At 35.6% G+C, this 21,107-nt stretch overlaps 1 protein-coding gene across 6 annotated transcripts in view; it reads right to left on the bottom strand.

Annotated features, from left to right (window-relative positions):
- The window catches only part of ZNF366 (zinc finger protein 366), a 107,828-nt gene that overhangs the window by 83,873 nt on the left and 2,848 nt on the right, over window positions 1-21,107 (bottom strand). Inside the window, exon 1 of one of the 6 annotated variants that reach the window (XM_074282232.1) lies at window positions 3,707-3,817. The exons of 4 other annotated variants lie outside the window; for them this stretch is intronic. The gene's annotated coding sequence lies outside the window, so the exon portion shown is untranslated. Of the gene's footprint in view, window positions 1-3,706; window positions 3,818-21,107 lie in introns of those variants that run through there. One more of the 6 variants, XM_074282233.1, reaches the window with a different exon arrangement.

Below are 21,107 nucleotides of genomic sequence, written 5' to 3' on the forward strand. Positions count from 1 at the left end.
TTTAAGTAAACCTATGGTGCTCAAAGCCAGACTGCAAGGGATTGGAAGGAAAACGGAAGCAGCAAGAGGCTGAGGGCAACTATTAGTATCATCTTGGGTTCTAACAGTATGTTTGTAGCCACCTAATTTCCCGAATAATTCCAAACACTCTGATATTACTGCAATCTAGAGTGGTTTATTAGGGACTTTTTTTTCACATTTACCTTGTAGAACAATGGGTTAATTCCTGTTCCAGGAATAGTACTTTTTACACTGTATTCCCTGTTTATACTCCAGGATCCAGCTCTTTTTTTATATATGAGCTCTTTTTTTTGTGTGTGGGGGAGAAGGGACAGAGTACAAATAGGGGGTTGGGGATCTTATCTGAAACCCCCTATGTACTTGAGCTCAATTACTTCCCAGAAGAAATGAAAGGTTTCATCTGGCAAAACTCCCTGGGAAAGTGCTTGAAGAATCTGAAAACATACTGATCTAAGAGAAATTAGCAGGGCATGGCAAAAGGAAGTTAAGTATATGACACACACATTTACTTTCTTATTCTCTTTCAGGAAGACTTTAAAAAGTGATGTAAGAGGCAGAACACTGGATTAAGAAGAGTATGGCAACTGACTTAAATAGGTTATTTCTATTTCTTACAAATTGTATGGCCTGGGGCAATATCCCTGGGCCTCAGTTTTCTGATCTGAGAAATAGTGGGGTTGGACTTGATGTCTAAGATACTTTCTAATTATCTATGACCCTATAATTCTGTAATCCCTTAATTTCTAAAATCAATTCCTTTGTTAGAGCTATAAAATAAAAGATAGCACTTAGCAGGGACATTATGACCTCCCTCTAGAAAACAGATGCTTAGAAAAGAACACAAAACCAAATTGCTATTCAGAGGTGGCACAGTAGATAGAGTGCTGGATCTGAAGCCAGAAAGTGATCTTTCCCAGTTCAAATCTGGTTTCAGACATGTGTGACCTTGGGTAGATCACTTCATTCTGCCTCAGTTTCCTCATGTATAAAATGGATTGGAAAAGGAAATGGCAAATCACTATAATATCTTTGCTGAGAAAACCCCAAAAGACTCAGATACATCTGAAAAATGACTAAACAACAACAAAAGATTATAAAACAGGGTACTCCACGGGAGCAAATTAGATGGATCCCAAATCTCTCCTAAATTCTGGACTAGTAGTTTCAACTGGGGAAAAAATGGCAGTATTTATTGAAGTATTATCCAAATATTTATTGAACTAGAACACGCACATAATTAAATTTCTTTTAACTATTATTATAATAACAATGTATTTATACCCTTATGTTTACTAATTCTTGTATAAGCAACTTTGAAAAAAATAAAAAATAAAAAAAATAAAATTTTAATTACTGTTTGTATTTAACAAATATTTTAAAACTTTTTATACTTGAGGCCTTTCTACCTTTTTAATCTTCTTGCACTTTATTTCCTGTTAATACTCCAGAATCCAGCCATACCGGCCTCCCTGCTGCTTTTCTCAAGATGCTCTATCTTCTCTGCCTCTCACTGGCTGCCCCAAGCCTTAAAATCTCACCCTTCTCACCATCACCTCTGAACTTCCCCTGCTTCCTCCAAGGTAGCTCAGATCCTATCTTCTGGAAGGACTTGCCCTTGTCCTGGCTTCTATCAGTCAAGATTTTCTTTTATGATAGATAAACACCAGGAAAACAAATACAAATAGAAAAACAAATAGAAATTTCTGCCCTCAAAAGAGCTTCCATTCTAATGTGGAAAAATGTGGGAAAAGCTGAAAAACTTCCCCCTCCTGCTTTTATTTCCCTCACTTCCCTTTCCTCGATATTGTTTTCTATCTATTCTTTATGTTAACTTATATATATTTATTTATTTGTATGTTGTCTCTGCCCCCCCCTTTTAGACCGAGTTCTTGGGGGCAGGGACCCTAATTTTTGTCTTTCTTTGTAAGATCTTGTAACACCTAATACATATTCAAGCCTAAATTTGCTGAGTTCAAATCTGGCTTCAGTCACTTACTAGCTGTGTGACTCTGGGCAAGTCACTTTACCCTGTTTATCTGGTTTCCTCATCTGGAAAAAGTAATGGCAAACAATTCTAGTATTTCTTCCAAGAAAACCCTAAATAAGGTCTAAAGAATCAGACTGACTGAAACAAGTGAACAGCAATAAATATTCATTAATTTTTTTGAAACAATGCAAAAATGAGTCACTTTGTTGAAGCTTGAACTAAAGGGGAAAATTTTAATTAGAGTTAAGTGCATCATAGTATGCATCATACAATCTAATAAATATTAAAATGAAAGTAAGTTTCTTGAAATCTGTGCTCAATATCATATCAGTTTTATAAATTGTGTTGGTCCTTGTAAGTGTTTTCTGGTCAAATGAATGTGCCATAAGCCTTTCAAACTAATATAATTTTCCCCTATTCTCACCCTAAAACAAATTCAGGGTCATTTTTGATTGTTCTGTCTGCCTATTCCCCCAGTATCCAATTCTCCAAAAGATCCTTTCATTCCTTCCTCCAAATTGTCTATGCCCACAATCACCAGCCAAACAATGCCCTCAGATCCTCTTTTCTGGATTACATTATTGCAGTAGCCTCCTAATTGACTTCCTGGCCACTAGTCTTTTATTTCTTTTTTTCTCATATGTTGCCCTCAGTTTTCCAAAGGATAGTTCTGATCATGACCAATTCAACAGTAGCTAGAAAATCTTCAACGACTTACTGTTACCCACTAAAAAAAATCCCAAATCCTTAATCTTTAATTCAAGTTCTTCTACAATTTTTCTCTGCCACAAATCTTTTCACTTACCATGACAATCTTTAACCAATTTAGAATTTAGAAAATTCCCAGAATTTGTCTTGTCTCTGCTTATGCTAATGCCTTTTTCCATCTCTCCATTTTCTCTTTATCCTTCAAGGTACAACTCATGTTAGCTCTTCTATGAAATCTACCTTGATCCTCACTGTCCTCCCCTTTCCCTCCACACACAACCCTGCTTTGAATTGAAGGCTTTTGTATCTCTGAGTTCTTTTGAATCCTACTTACTCAACTGTGGCCATATTTGGGAAAGAAAAAAAAAAACAAGCAAAAAATGCTTAGCATAGTGCCTGGCACATAGTGGGCTTACAAATAATATGTTTGTTATCATTGTGTTTATAATAAACACAAAATACATAATTTTATAATAGGTATGCTTGTAAGATTTTAAATATGTATTGTCCTTATAAATGTGTTAAATGCATAATTATACTTATAAATATCTAAAAATTTATGCTTATATAGATTAAACACCTAATTATGTTTAAATATGTTTATTCCCCTTTCCTACCTTATGTTGTGATGTTAGGATAATATCCTGTTACAATATTTAGTTTATTTTAAGCCTAGGAAACATCATGATGTATAAATATACATTTCCTTTCTTTGGCTTGAGGAAACTTATTTTTAGATGAAAAATTCTTAATTTAGTCACAATCACAAGTCCCCAATTAAGAAAAATTCCTTGTATCAAGGCAGAGGTTGGATTCTGCCTAACTTTATACTAATATCTACCTATAATCCTAGTTTATTCCCTTAGTGTCTTGGTAGTTGAAGCATAGTTTAATTTATTGGAAACATTTGGTTAATAAAACAAGTGACTATTATTAAAATAACTATGGATAGACAGACTTCTAGAAGAGGAGGTTGGGGAGAACACTGACCTTTCTTGGAACTTCCTTGATCTTCTTCAAGATGCCAGCAGTCAAGAACTAAGTTATCGTTCTTCTCTGGTTCAGTGCAGTTCTTCCTCTCTTAGTCTCTTCCTTCCTCAACTCTAAGCCAACCTTCTCTCTTTTATACAAAATAATTAAGGTGTGAACCATCTCTCACACAATGGCTTTGATTGATTCAGGGAGGTTTACAGGCCCTATTCACAATCAGTTTTGGTTCTGATTGTTTGATTCAATCAAGAAAATACTTTGCACCTAGTAGCTGAGCCAAATTGAGTAGTTTTTTTTTTTTTTTTTTCCCCTGAGGCTGGGGTTAAGTGACTTGCCCAGGGTCACACAGCTAGGAAGTGTTAAGTGTCTGAGACCAGATTTGAATTCAGGTGCTCCTGACTTCAGGGCTGGTGCTCTATCCACTGCGCCACCTAGCTGCCCCCCAAATTGAGTAGCTTCAAACCCCCTGCCCTCCACACACACACACACACACACACACACACACACACATTTAATATATATTTGAGTGTGAGAGACTTTTTCCTCTCCCTATAGATTGACATGTTCTTTACAATTTAGAGTTAAAGAGTTAGAAGTTGGAGTTTCTTACAGAACTAGAAAGTTAAGTGATTTGCCTAGAATCATCCAGCTGGCCTGTCAGATGAAGGACTTGAATTTCCTATACTGTAGGTGATTCTCATGTGCATTTGGTTAGAAGATAAACGGTGCTATTATGAAAAGATGTTAACTGAGCTAAGTTTGTACAGCTATTAATCCCACTGGCAATAGCTTAAGATGCTTACTAGCTACATGATCCTAGACGGGTTACAATTTCTGTGTGCCTCAGTTTCCTCATCTGTAAACTGGGAATAATATAAGCATCTGTCTTCTAAGGTTGTTGTGAGGATGAAAAAATGAAATAATATTTCCAATTTACTTTGCAAACTTTAATTTTCTTCAGTCATTTCAGTCATGTCTGACTCTTCATGATCTCATTTGGGGTTTTCTTGGCAAAGAAACTGAAGTGGTTTGCCATTTCCTTTGCCAGTTCATTTTACAAAGAAGGAAACTGAGGCACAGTCTGGGGCCACATTTGAGCCCAGCTCTTCCTGACACAAGGCTTCTACTATTCAACCTAGAAAAATTTAAAATACTATTTAAATTCTAACTATTGTGATTTTGCTGCTGCAATTATAGGTGTGAACTAAGAGTAGAATGTAAGTTACTTAAATTAGGGATTGTTTTACTTTTTGTCTTTGTTACTAAGACTAATGTGCTTAGCAAACAGTGTCTGGCACAACCTAGGTATTTAATAAGTACTTGTTGAATGAAGGACTGGATGGGTGGATGATGGATGGATGGATAGGTGGATGAACAGAATTTGTTTCAAACATTAATTTCCTAACATGTCCCAGACATTGTGGCTTGGGGGTTCACAAAAAACAGAGCAAAGGAAACCTACTTTACTCTTAAGGAGAAACATTCTACTGTCTCCATGCAGGAGAAATAGTCATCAAAATGAAGCCAGAAGTTATTCCACTAGAAAAGAGCAACCTTATTCCTAGTCTTAGAAACCCTGATTGAGCCTCGATCATAGAAACTCGATTACTTTAACTTGCTTTTTTCTATTTAACTCTAGGTGATTTTAGACAATAATGCAGTTAATAGTATGCAGAAGAAAAGGGCCTTCTAATTATGACCCAACTTTTGATTCCCAGGGGACAGTATGGGTTTTAGATGTATCAATTGGACATTTGGACATCTGCTTTGTGCTATAGGACACAAAAAACAATATAGAAGATTCAGGAAATGATATGCTGTGCATGAAGTATTTTGCAGTGTAATTGGAAAAATAAAATATTGTTTGAAAAAAAGAAATGGGCATTTTCTGAAAGAATTACATGAACTGATGCTGAATAAAGTGAACAGAACCAGGAAAACATTGTACACAGAAGCAGCAAGATTATGTGGTGATCAGTTATGATTGACTTAGCTCTTCTCAGTAATATAGTGATCCAAGACCATTCCAATGGACTTGGAATGGAAAATGCTATTTGAATCCAGAGAAAGAACTGAATATAGATCAAAGCATGCTATTTTCATCTTTTTTTGTTTATTTGCTTTTTATTTCTCATGGTATTTTTCTTTGAATTTTTCCTTCATAACAAGACAAATATGGAAATATGTTAAAAATGATTGTACATGCTTGCTATGCTGAGGAGAGAGGAAGGAGAGAGGAAGTAAGAAAGGGAGAGAGAAAAAAATTGGAACTCAAAATCTTATAAATATGGATGTTGAATTCTATTTTACATGTAATTGGAGAAAATAAAATGCTATTGAAATTTTAAAAAATAAATAAAACTACTTTGCAAACCTTCAAAAGCTATATAAGTCAGTTATCATTTTCATTATCATTATAATGACAAGTCCCAGCTCATAAGGATCTTACCATCTTGTTTAAGGAGGTCAAAATATGCACACAGGGAATAAGTTTTAAGCAGATAGTTTAAATTAATGTGCTAACATACTACAGACGAGAAAGAGTCTTCATAGCTGTATTAATAAGAGTAATTCCCTTTCCAGACTGCATTCTGGACTCTCATATGCCCCAAAAGCTCATTTACCCTAAACTACTTCTCCCTTTGGAAATACCCTCTATTCTTGGAGCCCTCCCTCTGACTGACTGGGTTTTTCCTAGATCTTCTATTTAAAGGAGGACAACCAAGCCAACCATGTCTTTATTCCTCTTCAGTTTTCACTTGACTTTCTGGACTTCCTCTACCATCTTTCCATACTGAATACTTTCATCTCTCTCTCCACCATTCCTCTTTCTTTTTTCTTTCTTTCTTTCTTTTTTAAACTATTGTTTTCCCCTATTAGAATGTAAATTCCTTGAGGGCAGGGACCTTCTATTCTGCTTATACAGTGTTCCTGGTACTTAGTACATTGCCTGGCAAATAATAACTGCTTAATAAATGCTTCTTGACTTGATTAGTTACTTCATTCATGGAGACACTCACAGAGGAACTTAGCTAACAGACATGGATCTGTGGTGAAGAGGTCTCATCACTTCATCCCTATACAATTACAGTAAAGTGATAGTAGATATCTCCTCACTCCAATCATCCTTCATTCAACTGTTAAATAAATCTTCTTAAAGTACAGATCTGATCATGTCCCCCTTCCCCTTCTTCCATCCCATTCAATAAATTTCATTCTCTCCCTATTACTCCAGGATCATATATAAAATTTTCTTTCTGGAATTCAATGCCCTTCTTAACCTGACTCAGCCTTCTAAATCTTTCTAAACTTTACTCCTTTCCACATGGTCTAAATTCCAATAATACTTGCTTTCTTGTTGTTCCTCTAATCCAACACTACATCTTCAAACTCCTGGCATTTCCATGCTTGAATTCTCTCAAATTTTATTGTTGCCCCTTAGCTTCCTTTGAGTCCCACCTTCTACAGAAAACTTTTCCTGATTCTCCTTCACGCTATTCTCTTCCCTCTCCTAAACACCTCTGACTCATTCTGCCTATATCTTATTTATATTTAATTATTTACATATTGTCTCCCCCTTTAGAAAGTGAACTCCATGAAGAGTTGGGACTTCCCTTTGCCTTTCTTTATATTCCCAGAGCTTTTCACAGTGTCTGGCACATAGTAGGGATTTAATAAGTAAATTATTGATGACGATGGTCATTGACTGCAATCATGTGTGGCCACTTGATTTGAAGTGACAAAGCTTTAAGACCTCCTCTGCTAAACTGTCTTGCTGAGCATTAACACACAGAGATATTGTATGCTGGGCACGGAACTTTAGATTTCAGACCCATAGCAAAAGCTTACATCTCTTCACTGGACTCTCCACTCTCCAAGAAAACCACTTTCTACCTTATATTTTTGGGGGTAGAATCTCTTTTTGTGACTTCCATGTTTTTATAGGGCAGGGGAGCAAAATCATTTCTTGAAAGGAAGATAGTTATTTGGAACTCAAAACTTCCAAAACAACACGTTAAATTGTTTCAACATGTAAGGGGTGGGTGGGGGATAAGATATAGATTTAAATAAAAGAAAGTCAGCTTTTTCTCATTTAGGTCTCTGGAAACCAAGGAAAGGATTATTCTCTATGCATGGGCTTGAGGGTTTTAAATCAGTGATAATATGCACACAGTCTTAATATTAATATTTAATGATATTTTGATCCAGGTATAATTTAAAGCCCATGCATCACAGAAATAGAACCTCTGTTGTTTAACTTAAGTGGCTCCATCCTTCTGCATAGCAGTATTATTTCACAATTCTACAGCCTACATTGATCATGGTTTCTGCATAAATTTGACTCATGGGGATCGGGCTTTGGGAAAAAGTGTTCTCTTCAGTGACCCAAGGCACTCAGTCTGGGAAATTTATTCTAATCTGTTTCTTCCCTTTGTAGAAGGAATAGTTCCATTCTTACTTCTAGGTCTGCAAACTCTTAGTGCCTTATGAGGATGCAAATCAATGATTTTGTGACCCATCTTCCTGCCCAGCCCACCAGAAAGAATCTAGGGTTTCTCTGGAACTGGAGATGAACAGACTCAATGATCTCTATGATTTAAAAAATATATATCCTTAATCTTTGTTTCTCTTAGTTTTCTCCTTTGTAAAATTGAGGTAAATAATTACATCTACCTCAGAATTGTTGGAATATTTTGTAAGTCAAGTTCTTTTCAAATCTTAAAATGGCAGGTTATAATTAATATGCTGCCCCTAGCGAATAGTTGTCTCAATGAGAAATGGCACCCTGATGCCTTGGCCTTTAAGAGTGGGATCTGGGGACTTCAAGTAAAGAACAGGCTATGAGAAATGGAGAAACTCCAAGAGATAGGATCTTCTGGCCTGATCTTTAACAAGGTACCATCTATAACTAGCTTTTTCTTCTCTTTATTTTTATTCTCAAAATGATTTACAATCAGTTCTAAATAATCTGCAGGATGTTTTCACTTTGTTGGTGGTCTACAATCTGGATTTCTGAGATGTTTGCCCTACCATAGCTTTATGGGAGAATTATATCTAATTACTTAAATAATTAATAAATCATAATACATACTTAAAGAACTTCCCTTGATTTCTATAAAACATTCCTCTCCCAATCTTTCCATCTCTCCTTCCTCTGAATTACCTTTGCTATAGAAAACTAGTTAATCCCTACATTGCTTCTTTTTGGCTTTGTACAGCAATATTTGTACTGAGGAAATTTACCTTCCTCACTACAATCTTTTTTATTTGATAGGAAAATATGTTTGTATTATATATACATACATACACATATGAATATCTTTTATATGTGTGCTTTTATTATATATAAAATCTAGAAATATGCTTATTTTGTTTATATATTAAATATATGTAAAACAAGCATATCTTCTCATCAGATAAATGTAGTTATGATATATAAAATATTACATATGATAAAAGCATATTTTCCTAATTATAATTTTTGTATGATATATTTTGTGTCATATATAAGATATATGTGCATATATAGGTATATATAATAAAAGCATTTTCCCCATTAGTTCAAAAATATACAAAATATAAACATATTTTCCTGTCTGCTTAAAACATGTCTTTAGGATATGTGTTGTAAATGTGGGTATATAATACCTAAAATTGTTGTACAAAGCCAAGTAGAAGCAATGCAGGGATTAGCTACTCTTCCCTTCTAGTAACATAGGTAATGCAGATGAAGGAGAGATAGAGAGATTGGAAAAGAAAGGTTTTACAGAAATAAAGGACCAGTATTTTATTAGGTTAAAACAGGGAATTGAATTTCTCTGATTTGGAAGGCAAAGAAATTCACTACTTTGTGGTTGGTGCTCAGTTCTCCTAGTTCTTCTGGGAAACAATTCGTCCATAATAAATGCCCTTTCAATCAGTACATTTTAAATGTAAGTGAGGTACCAACTCTTCTTCCCTTGCTGGTTGCAAGGTCCAGAGGGAATCCAAAAGAGCTGACAGGAAGCAATTTAAATGGCTGGATGAGCCTGGACATGTATAGGCTGGGAACACATACCGCGTGGGATTTCACACTTCAGAGTGAGGTAGTGTTAAAACTAAGCCTTCTTCTCTTTTTATTAAAAAAAAAAAAAATCTGTTTTTTCTCCTCCTTTTAAATCCTGTGCTTGATCTTGAAACTAGGCTGCAACAACAAGATAAGCTTTCCTCATCAACAACCCAGGTCTTCTGTTCTCTGGAAGGTGTTAGGGAGGAGAGACAAGGGATGTACTTGATGTTCAAGGGAGGTTCAGTGTTGAACCACTGAAGTCTCACTCTTCTCTCAGCTTTCTTCCCAGGCTGTCTCACAAACTTCTGGGCATCTACAGTGGGTAAATGTCTCTCAAGGCCTTTCTCCCTCTCCAAATCCCATCTCTGATGTTTATTACCTGTGGGACTTGTATTAAATTAAGCTTGTATTAAATACTGACCATGTGCCAGGCTCTGGAAACATAGAGACAAAAACAAAACAGCTCTTTTTCCCAATGCGCTCACATTTTATGGGGGGAAACAATACATATATATGTAAGGATATATAAAGTACATGCAAATAAATGAAAAGTGATTTTTAAGGGAGGACTAGCAACTCAAGAAATCTAGAGAGATCTGTAGAATGGTCTTTGAAAGGGTCTGGAGATTCTAGTAGGACAAGGTAAGAAGTGAGAACTCCTTGGGGACAGGGACTGTCCTTTGCCTTTTTTTGTTTAGCATAGTGCCTGGCACATAATTGGTACTTAACTAATTCACCTTATCCTTCTGATTACCTATGGTTTTTTTTGTTTGTTTGTTTGTTTTGTTTTTTGTTTTTTACCCAAAATCACCCCATTTTCTCCAATCAGTTTGCTATGGCAGCATCTTGAAATATTTCATCAACTTAGTTTCTATCTTTAGAAGCCCTCAGTTCTATCAATGTTCTTCCTAAAGAACTCCTTTCTCTAGGAAGCAGTGATCAAATCTACATTACCTTCCTAGAAAGATCAAATTGATCAGTTTTTCTGTAGTTTTCCTTGTTCTTAATGTGATCTCCCAATTCAAATCACTCCTCCCTCCCTGGTTACTACTCCCTTATTTGTGTTGTCTTCTTTTAATAGAATGAAAACTCCTTAAGTTTAATTTAAAAAAAAAAAAAAGCAAGATTAAATGTAAACTCTTTTTGTATCTGTCTTTACAACTTAGCTTTGTACTTAGTAAGCATTTAATGAGTATTCACTCATTCATTCACTTATTCCTCAACTGTGGTACCAAAAACTGAACATATACTTTAGACGTGCTCCAAGGGAGGAAAGAGTAGAAAGGGAATGCTTTGCACTATGTCTCTCTTCATTTTGTTTGAAATTTTATTAAATTTTTGACTTACTAACCATTAACATTTAACTATTGATTCATGTTGAATTTGGAATTCATTAAAATTACCTGGTCTTTTTCAAATAAACCATTTTTTTAGCAATGCCTCTCCCCTTCTATATCAATGATGTTGATTTTTTATTCCTAATTTAATCCCAGAATTTAATTTCAATTTCTTATATATTTGCATATTCAATTTCATTTCATTAGATTTGGTACTTTCTCTTCTTAATTTTTTTTTTTTTTTTGAGGCTGGGGTTAGGTGACTTGCCCAGGGTCACACAGCTAGGAAGTGTTAAGTGTCTGAGACTGGATTTGAACTCTGGTCCTCCTGAATTCAAGGCTGGTGCTATATCCACTGCGCACCTAGCTGCCCCTCTTCTTAATTTCTTCTGAGGTTATAATCCAGGCTTCTCCATCAGAAAACAAAACAAAAGTCTTCATCCAGAAAGAACACTTCAGTACTGGCATTCATATTTGAGAAGCACCCCGTTGCCCTTCCTCTGAATGGATGATTCCTCTAAACATTTATTTAAGCAGAATGCAGGGCAAAGGTCTCATTTTTTAATCAGGCTGCTCCATTGCATTTCTCAGGGATCTTATCCTCTCTTTCTCACTTTTCAGCTTCCTTTTATATGTTATATTCCCACATGAGAATGTGTTATATTCCTTTAAGGGCACGGAGGATCTTTCTTTTTGTTTTGCAGTTATACTCCCAGCATTCAGCACAATGCCTGGCACATAGTTGTTTTTCAGTCTGTCTTACTCTCTATGACTCCATGCACCATATTGGGATTTTGCTGGCAAAAATATTGGAGTGATCAGATAGGGAATGGAATATTATTGTTCTATAAGAAATGATGAGCAATCTGATTTCAGAAAAGCCTAGAGAGACTTAACATGAACTAATGCTGAATGAAGTGAGCAGAACCAGAAGAACACTGTACATAGCAATAATAAGATTACGGGATGATCAACTGTAACAGACTTGGCTCTTTTCAGCAATGAGGTGATTCAAGGCAATTCCAATAGATTTGGGATAGAAAGTACCACCCACATCCTGAGAAAGATTTATGGATACTGTATATGGATCTAAGTTGTAAGAATATAGATACAAAAAGAGAGTTTACATTTAAGTTAAGGAGTTTTCATTCTATTAAGAGAAGACAACACATAAAAGGGAGTAGTGACAAGGGAGAAGTGATTTGAATTGGGAAATCACAGTAAGGACAAGGGAAACAATAGGAAAATTGATTAATTTGATCTTTCTAGGAAGGTAATGTTGATTTGATCACTGCTTCCTAGAGAAAAGAATTCTTTAGGAAAAACATTGTTTTCCTTTTGATCTGATTTTTCCTGTACAACATGACAAATATGGAAATATTTAAAAGAATTGCACATATTTAACCTATATCAGATTGCTTGCTGTCTTGGGGATGAGAGAGGAAGAGAGGGAGAAAAATTTGGAACAAAAAGTTTTATAAAAATGAATGTTGAAAACTATCTTTATATATATTTGGGAAAATAAAGCATTTTAAAATAGTACTTTATTTTTCCAAATATATATGTAGTTAAAACTACTTTTTATTTATTTATTTAAAAAACACTGGAGTGGTTTGACATTTTCTTCTCCAGTGGATTAAGGCAAAGAGAAGTTAAGTGAATTCAGCTCTTCCTGAATAGAGACCCAGAGCTCTATCCACTAAACCACCTAGCTGCCTTGGTATGTAGTAGAAAATACTTAACAAATATTTGTTGACTGGTAGATTGACCAAACATTTGAGCCCATCAAGAATGTTTTGGATAGGGACTCTTTCATGTAGGTTGCCAGCTCTTCCTTCTTCCCAGCTTCCTAACATTTGCAAATTTGAATAAGCATGCTTTCTGTGCCTTCATCCATGTCAGCAATGATATTATACAGCACAGGACCAAACACAGACCTTTGGGGCCCTCCATCATCCAGACCTCTGTCCAATATTACATTAAATCATTCAGGTTTACTTGTTTGAGACAAATCTTCAACTATTTTTAAATCTATCTACCTACCATTATCTAAAGTACAACCCCTGATCTTGTCTGTGAAGTAGTATTGTTGTTCAGTGGTGTCCAACTCTTCATGGCCACATTTGAGTTTTTTCTTGCCATTTCCTTCATCAACTAATTTTACAGATGAAAAAAAAAAATGAGGCAAATAGGATTGAGTGACTTGTTCTGCATTTCACAGCTAGTAAATGTCTAAAGCTAGATTTGAACACAGGGAAATGAGTCTTTTTGACTCCTGGTCTAGCATTCTGTGCACTGGCCATCTAGCTGCCCTCCCTGTAGCCTTTTGTAAAAGTTTGGGCTAGCTCCTCAGAAGGGCTCAGAATCAGTGCAAGTCAGGACAAGCAAAAGTCTTTGCCCCATGTTGTGGGCACCAAAATGTAATGTTCTGATCCTGTTGTCTCTAAGTTGTAATCCTTTTCTGGGAGGAGGTTTCTTTTCTGTATATCCTTTTCTCTGTGAGCAGGTTTCTTGGGAGACTTCTGGAGCCTTCCCCTCCAAAAGTGTGGGATTGCTGGACTTGTGAAATCATGGGACATCTTCTCTTATCCTGCTAGCATGATAGCAAATAATTCATTCTGTTGAGTGGACTGAAAAGGAGTCCTGACTACTCTCTTTATGGTTAAATCATGAGTGTATACAGCACAAATATTTTCTTTGGAGGCATCTGTAAAGATAGTTGGTCCTTGAAGAGGTACCTTAGAAACCTTTTCTTCAAAAATCCATCGCCAATTATGTAGTAGGTAATGGGAGCCACCTTTCTAGTCTTGGACTGTGAATTGTCTTTTTGAAATTTCTAGGAGCTCTTTGCAGGAGCAGAGATGACAACATTCAAAGCTATATAAAACTGACACAGTTCAAGAAATACTGTTCAAGATACTATGTTCAGCAAAGGGCAACCTAATTGTGCATATCCTTTGATCCAGTAATACCATTACTAGATTTATATCCCAAAGACATCACAAAAAAAAAAAAAAAAAAAAAGGAAAAGATCCACATGTACAAAAATATTTATAGTAGCTCTTTTTGTGATGACAAAGAATTGGAAATCCCCCATCAATTGGGGAATGGCTGAATAAGTTGTGATATATGAATGTAATGGAATGCTATTGTCCTATAGAAAATGATGAGCAGACATATTTCGAAAAATCTGGAAAGACTTACATAAACTGATTCTTAGGGAAGTGAGCAGAAGCAGAACAATATATGCAAGAACATCAAGATTGAGTGATGATCAATTATAATAGACTTTGCTTTTTTTCAGCAATATAATAATTCAAGACAAGTTCAAAAGACTCATGATGGATGTTGCTATCCATATTCAGAAAAAAGAACTATGGAGTGTGAATACAGACTGAAGCATATTATTTTCACATTTTTTGATTTTTTTTTCATGGTTTTCCCCTTTTGTCCTGCTTCTTTTTTTTCACAACATGACAAATGTGGAATACGTTTCCATGAATACAGATTGCTTGTCCATATATACAGATTGTTTGTCATCTTGGAGAGGGGGATGAGAAGGAGGGAAAGAAAAATAATTTGAAACTTAAAATCTTATTTAAAAATGAATGTTGAATAAATTTTTACACATAATTGAAAAAAATAAAATACTATTTACTAAAAAAGAAAAAAGAAAAGAAATAGGATTAAGGACAAACAGCTTCCAGCTTTAAGAGCAACCAACTGAAGAAGCTACAGGTGAGGCTCTGAGCTTGTAAAAAGACTATGAGATTTAGCTAGATCTTTTGGGGGTCCTGAGAGGATGGAGTTGTCTTTGGATGTCCATTACCTGAGGCAAAGGAGCTTTCCTGATGTATAAACAAGTCAAAAGAAAGACCTAAGGGGATCTATCCCTTCCCCATCCCTCAGTTAATTAGAACCTCTAGCCCCTTTTCGTTGTTGTTCAGTTGTTCCTGATTCTTTGTAATCTCTTCCTTCTCCAGCTCTTTTTCCAGATGAGGAACGGAGGCAAACAAGGTGAAGTGACTTGGCCAAAGTCACACTGTTGGTCAGTGCTGGAAGCCAAATTTGAACTCACAGAGATGAGACTTGCTCCATCCATTATGCCCCGTGGCTGCCCAATGTCGTTTTTACCAATAGCAATTATCTGAATTCATTGTTTGTTGTTCTATTTAATTCAGCTTTATAATTTAGCATTGACATTTAGCGCTTCAAAATTTCTAGTGCTGTGGGAGGCCACCACAGCAGCCCCATTACTTGCTCATTCAGGATACTTTCTAGGTGTTTTATTTGGTTTAATTCAATAAAGGAAAGTGGATTATTATGTCATTATGTTTCTTCATTGAATTGACCTGGCAGCATTTACATAAATTCAGCTCATCCAGGACAAGTTACATATTTTCATTTTGTTTTTTATCTTGGTCTAGTATAACAAACACTTAGTAATTTATTTAGTAATCAATTCCTTTGATTTAAAGATACTTCCTTGTTGGTTTAAAAAAAAAAAAGAAATTCTGAGTATTTGCTACAAGGTTTTCAGGCTAACAACCTTTCATATAAGGATATAAAAATGAACACCTCCACCTTCAAAATCATAATGTCTGCTGCCTCCCACCCCCTATAAAAGAAAAACAAATTTTCTACTTCATCTTCTCTCCTGGACATTATGACATCATTGAATGAACAATGGACTGGGCAATTAAAGATTAGTGGTATACTTCTGACTCAGGCACTTCCTAATTGTGTGATCCAGGGATCACTATGAGACTCAGTTTCCCCAACCAAAAAAATGAGAAAGATGAAGTTATTATTCTGAGTTAAATTTTTTCTTGTCCTGACCTAATCAAATGGCTGCTTTCCTGGGATGTGCTTTAATATAATATACAGGGATAGGTGATATCTAAGTAACCCTTTGTCATTAAAGTCCTTTCACGGGAAAGAAATCCACTACAGTTTGTCTAGGGTTATGTGAACCAAAAAAATACTCCTTCAACATCTAACCAATATTTTCAGTTTTCATTGCTTGTTTTGTCACCTGTATACAGTCTATTCTAATCCTTAACATTGGAATAACAGTACTATAATACTTATTCCCTCAGAACTGTGACAGTCAAAGCCTTTAATAACTTGGCCCCCTACTTTTCCAGTCTTTTTACAGCTTTAATACTGGCCAGTGTTAAAGAACAGATTTAACCCATTTGTTTCTGGCAGGGTTAGGAGAAACAGGAAGTCCTGGGTCCTCCTTTTATCTTATGGTTGTTTGTAGTCCAAAAGCACCAATCGATGTATCTTTCTCTATCTATAGGCAGCATAGTGATGTAGATAGCCTTGGAGTCAATAAGTAGCCTGTGACCCTAGATGAATATCTTAACCTCTCAAGCAACATTTTGGTACTATATAATAGATGATGATCAACGGTGAAAGACCTAGAAACTCTAGACAAAATAATCCAAGACAATTCCAAAGGACACATGATGAAAAATACTATCTACCTCCAGAGAGAATTGATGAACTCAGAGTGCAGATTGAAACATACTATTTTTCACTTTCTTTTATTTTTCTTGCCTTTTTTTTTTTTTTGGCAATATGGCTTATAAGGAAATATGGTTTATATGACTTCACATATATAATTGATATATTGCTTACTTTCTTAATGGGTAAGAGAGAAGCTGGAGGAGGGATTTTTGAACTCAGAATTATATATGTATATATATGTGTATATATATATATATATATATATATATATGAATAAATACATAGGTTACAAAGAAATTGTCCAACTGCTTTTGTAGAAGGAAAGGTACCTAGGTAGTTAGGAGGTTAGCAGAGTTTTCTACCCAATTAAACCCTCTTACAAGCACACACACACACACACACACACACACACACACACACACAATTTATTTGACATGCTTATAAAATAGTTTAAAGAGCATGGTGGCAATTGCCTGTGATCCCTTACAACAAAGGAAGCTAAGGATGGTGGATTTTTTGAATTCAGAGATTCTGAGCTGCAGAGGAGCTAAAGTCTGGGTGGTATTTGTGAGACCCCACCCCCACCCCTACCCCTTCAAATGAGGAGCAACTATGTTATCTAATTAGGGGATGCAGGGAGGAAGGGGAAAAGGATGGAAGGAAGGGAGGGAGGAAAATGGGAGAAAGGAAGCAGATGGATAAATGAATAAATAAGTAATAAATGGATAAAATAAGTTAATAAATAAATAGATTCATGATAAACAAAACAATAGACCATAAAATGTATATACACTGTCAGGAGAAATTTGGCTAACAAAGTTTAAAAATCCTATCGGTAAGGCAATGACAGCTTTAAAGATTACTAAAATGGGTTCCACACCATTCTATTAAAACAGTTTTGGGTTTCCCAGGGAAACTGACTTTTCAAAAGCCATTATAAGGGGTTGCTGTACATTTATCTAACTTCCCACCTCTACTCCTACCCCCATCTTTGGTGGAAAATTTAAATGTCAGCAATGTCAGTTCAGATTATTTCATGTAACATGTAAAAAGGAAAACGAATAAAATCTCTTTCTCACTTGAATCTTCTAATAGCTTAAAGAATTTTTTTTAAAGAAATTCATCCCTGTGGAGTTTCAAACTTTGTTTTATGGATCTAAGTAATACATTTCTCTATAGACACATTTAAGACAGTTTTAAGTGTTTACATTGATTAGATCTAATTTTGAAGAGTTTCTGTAATAACTATTTGTCTACTTCTCACTCCTTCCTAAGAAAGCTTAATCCCCAGCTTAATTTGGATTCCATTTCAATATGTTTTTAGAGAAAGATATCTATATTTAAGGTCTCTTTATACTATAAAAAAGCTGGAATTGAATGTATAGTGATTACTAATGCAATACCAAAGAAATAGGAGCAAAAAGAACACTTGAAAATCAGTTTGATGGAATCATAGAAAATTAGAAAGAAAAGCAACTTTAAATGCAGATCAATTACTAGGGTGGGATCAAAGGATTTTTTGGCCAGGGATACTGAAAGGCATAGTTTGTAAGAGCACTTAAACTCCTTCAAAAAAGGAGAAAATTGAATCCAACATTTACTTAGTCAGAAAAAGCTGTTGAAATGGGAAGATGGATAAATGAGAGGTACCACCCAGAACAACCTCCTCCCCTACCCCTTCTCCATCCTGCTTTTTACTCCTCTCTGCTTCCCTTGGAGATCTCTCCATCATGAGATTATGCCTCAGGATCTCTTTATTCCACCTTGCATCACTTAGCAGTCCATACTCACTTGTTAAACATTTGCTCTGTGACAAAACCTGTTGAGCACTGATTATACAAAGAAATGTGAAAAACAGAAAACACTGTTCTTACTCTTAAAGAACCCACATTTTTTTAAATTACAGTTTTTTAATTTTCTTTCTTTCTTTTTTTATTTTTATTTTTTTTCCAGCTTTTTATTTTCAAAACATATGCATGAGTAATTTTCTTTCTTTCTTTTTTTTATATTTTAATAGTTTTTATTTACCAGATATATGTATGGGTAAATTTTACAACATTGACAGTTGCCAAACCTTTTGAAGAATCCACATTTTAATGAGGGAGACAACATAAAGATAAGGGATGTGCATACAAGATATATACAAATTATAGATGGAAGGGACTTGGAGGGGCACAGGAAGGGACCACACCAGCAGGGAGGATTTGAGTTAAGTTTGAAGGAAGCTAGAGAAACTGGGTGACAGTGGCAAGGGAAGCATTGGAAGCTTGGAGTTGGGAGATGACCCATGAAGTGTTATAGTGTATCATGTGTGAACATAGCAAATAGACCAGTGGGACTGAGCTGTAGAGTTGGTGGAGGGCATTAAGATGTAAAAATACTGGAAGGGCTGGAAGGAGCTAGGTTGTGAAGGGCTTTAAATGCTAAATAGGAGATTTTATATTTGATTATGCTGGTAATAGGGAGTTACTGAAATTTACTAAGTATGGAAGTTATATAGCCAGATTCCAACTACATTCGTCTTTTTTAAAAAAAAGACTTTTCAGTTTTATTAAACTTTTAAGTTGAATTGAGGATACTTTTCATGAATGGCCCCAGGCAGGTAGTGTGTTGCTTGCTCCTGGAGTCAGAATTTCTAGTTACTGATCTACTATGAAAGCCAATCCCATCATTTTATAGCCACAGTCTCTGAGGAAATTAAGTGATTTCATAGCCTCAGGAAATCTTCGAGATGGAAGGACCTCAGCTGCCATTTATCTGAACCATATCTGAAAGAGAAATCTCCTCTAAAACATCCTTGATATTATCTAGCCTCTATTTATTCAAGGTCAAATGGTCATTTAACTATTGATCTGAGAAAGGCACTCAGGCCCCTGATTTGAAGTTTGTTGCTCCTTCTACCAGATCATATTGCCTTGGAAGGCACCTCTTGCCCTTTTTGTATAACATAAGCCAGTATCATTTCATTCTAGTAGAGATGTGTCCAGACAAGTCATCAGATAAATCTAGTCCCTTCCATTCTAATAAATGTTTTCTGGGAAATGAAATCAGAAATGAACAAAATCTAACCTAAATACGAATAACAATTAGACCAGGCAAGTAAATCAATATATATGTTCAATAGTTCAAAGTATAGGGGAGAGGGAAATTGGACATATTATCCTGATTCTCCCCAAAAATGTACTAGGCAAGAGGGGCCTGATTTTCAATCTTGAACTGAATTTCTCCTTGCTAAATTGCCCAGGAGAGTGTTATTTTGATTGTTGGTAGAGGAGAAGGGGGAGGTGATAACATTGCTGGGGAGGGAGAAAAGAATGCCCAAGTTATTGACAAATCGTCTTCTCCAGCTGTGTCATGGAAGAGAGCTGGGCAATTCTAGAGAAAACTGCATCCAGCTCTCTGTAGCCAGGGGAAAGGTCGCCATAGACACAGAAGTGGGGAGGATGGGGAAGTGGGGGAAGGAGACAATAGAGCTCTAAAAATAGACCTAAGCAGCTTCTTTTCACATTCATCTAACTTGAAAGATTTCATCTCCAAGCTACCATTTCTCCACCATTGATCTCCGCTGGGCACCACTGCTACAATTTATTCTGGAGCGGAAAGATTTGGCTTTTCTGCAATGCTGAGAGCTAACCATCAATATTTGAAAGCCCATCTGTGATTATTTCACAAGAGTTCTGAGTACAGAAAATCTATGCTCAATGTGTATTCAGCCGCAAAGTTACAAGAAATAATTTAGGCTCAGACAGAGGTAGGGTTTCATATTGATCAAGAATTATTCACCCAAAAGATACAAAAACTATTAAAGGTACAGGTCTTTGCATATCAGCTCATAATCTGTAGTTTTTTTGATGCAGGGATTCCTTCCACCAATCAGAGCATAGTCCACCTATTACTTAGTAGAATAAATGTTAGAGATTTATGTAGCTGTCAATTAAAAATTTTAAGTAACTTGTTCATGGTCACAAGGCTAGCAACTCAGGGCTACCCACTTCCAAGTCCAACACTCATCACTTCACCAATCGGTCTCTCCAATTTGCATACAGAAGGAGTTTAATAAATGGTTGTTAAAATATTATAAAAAGAAACAACTTTGAAAAATTTAAGCACTCTGATCACCTGTACCTCAGGGTACAGGGGAAGGCATATATTTTTTAATATGGCCCACAATAGGAATTTGTTTTGCTTGACACTATATGTTTATAATAGGAGTTTTAGTTTTCTTGCTTTCTCAATTCAGTACAGTGGAGGCGGGAGCGAGTAAAAGCAAATCACAATAATTAAATTAAATTGTAAAATGGTAAATTATTATTGAAAGAAAGGACAGGACTAGGTGTTAATTTGATATAATAATATGAAAGAACTTCTGAGTAATTGTACACTCCAATGATTATATTTTCTACGCACACAAGGCTACTAACTGGACATCTTGACCTAGTTATCAATTTGTAACATAATCACATATGGCAAAGATGAATTAAAACTATACTTTTTGTGTATTCAGAAATTTCAAGTGATAATTTTTCACCTTGGCATTATC

The sequence above is a fragment of the Sminthopsis crassicaudata genome, chromosome 1, assembly GCF_048593235.1.
Source record: "Sminthopsis crassicaudata isolate SCR6 chromosome 1, ASM4859323v1, whole genome shotgun sequence".
NCBI lineage: Eukaryota > Metazoa > Chordata > Mammalia > Dasyuromorphia > Dasyuridae > Sminthopsis > Sminthopsis crassicaudata.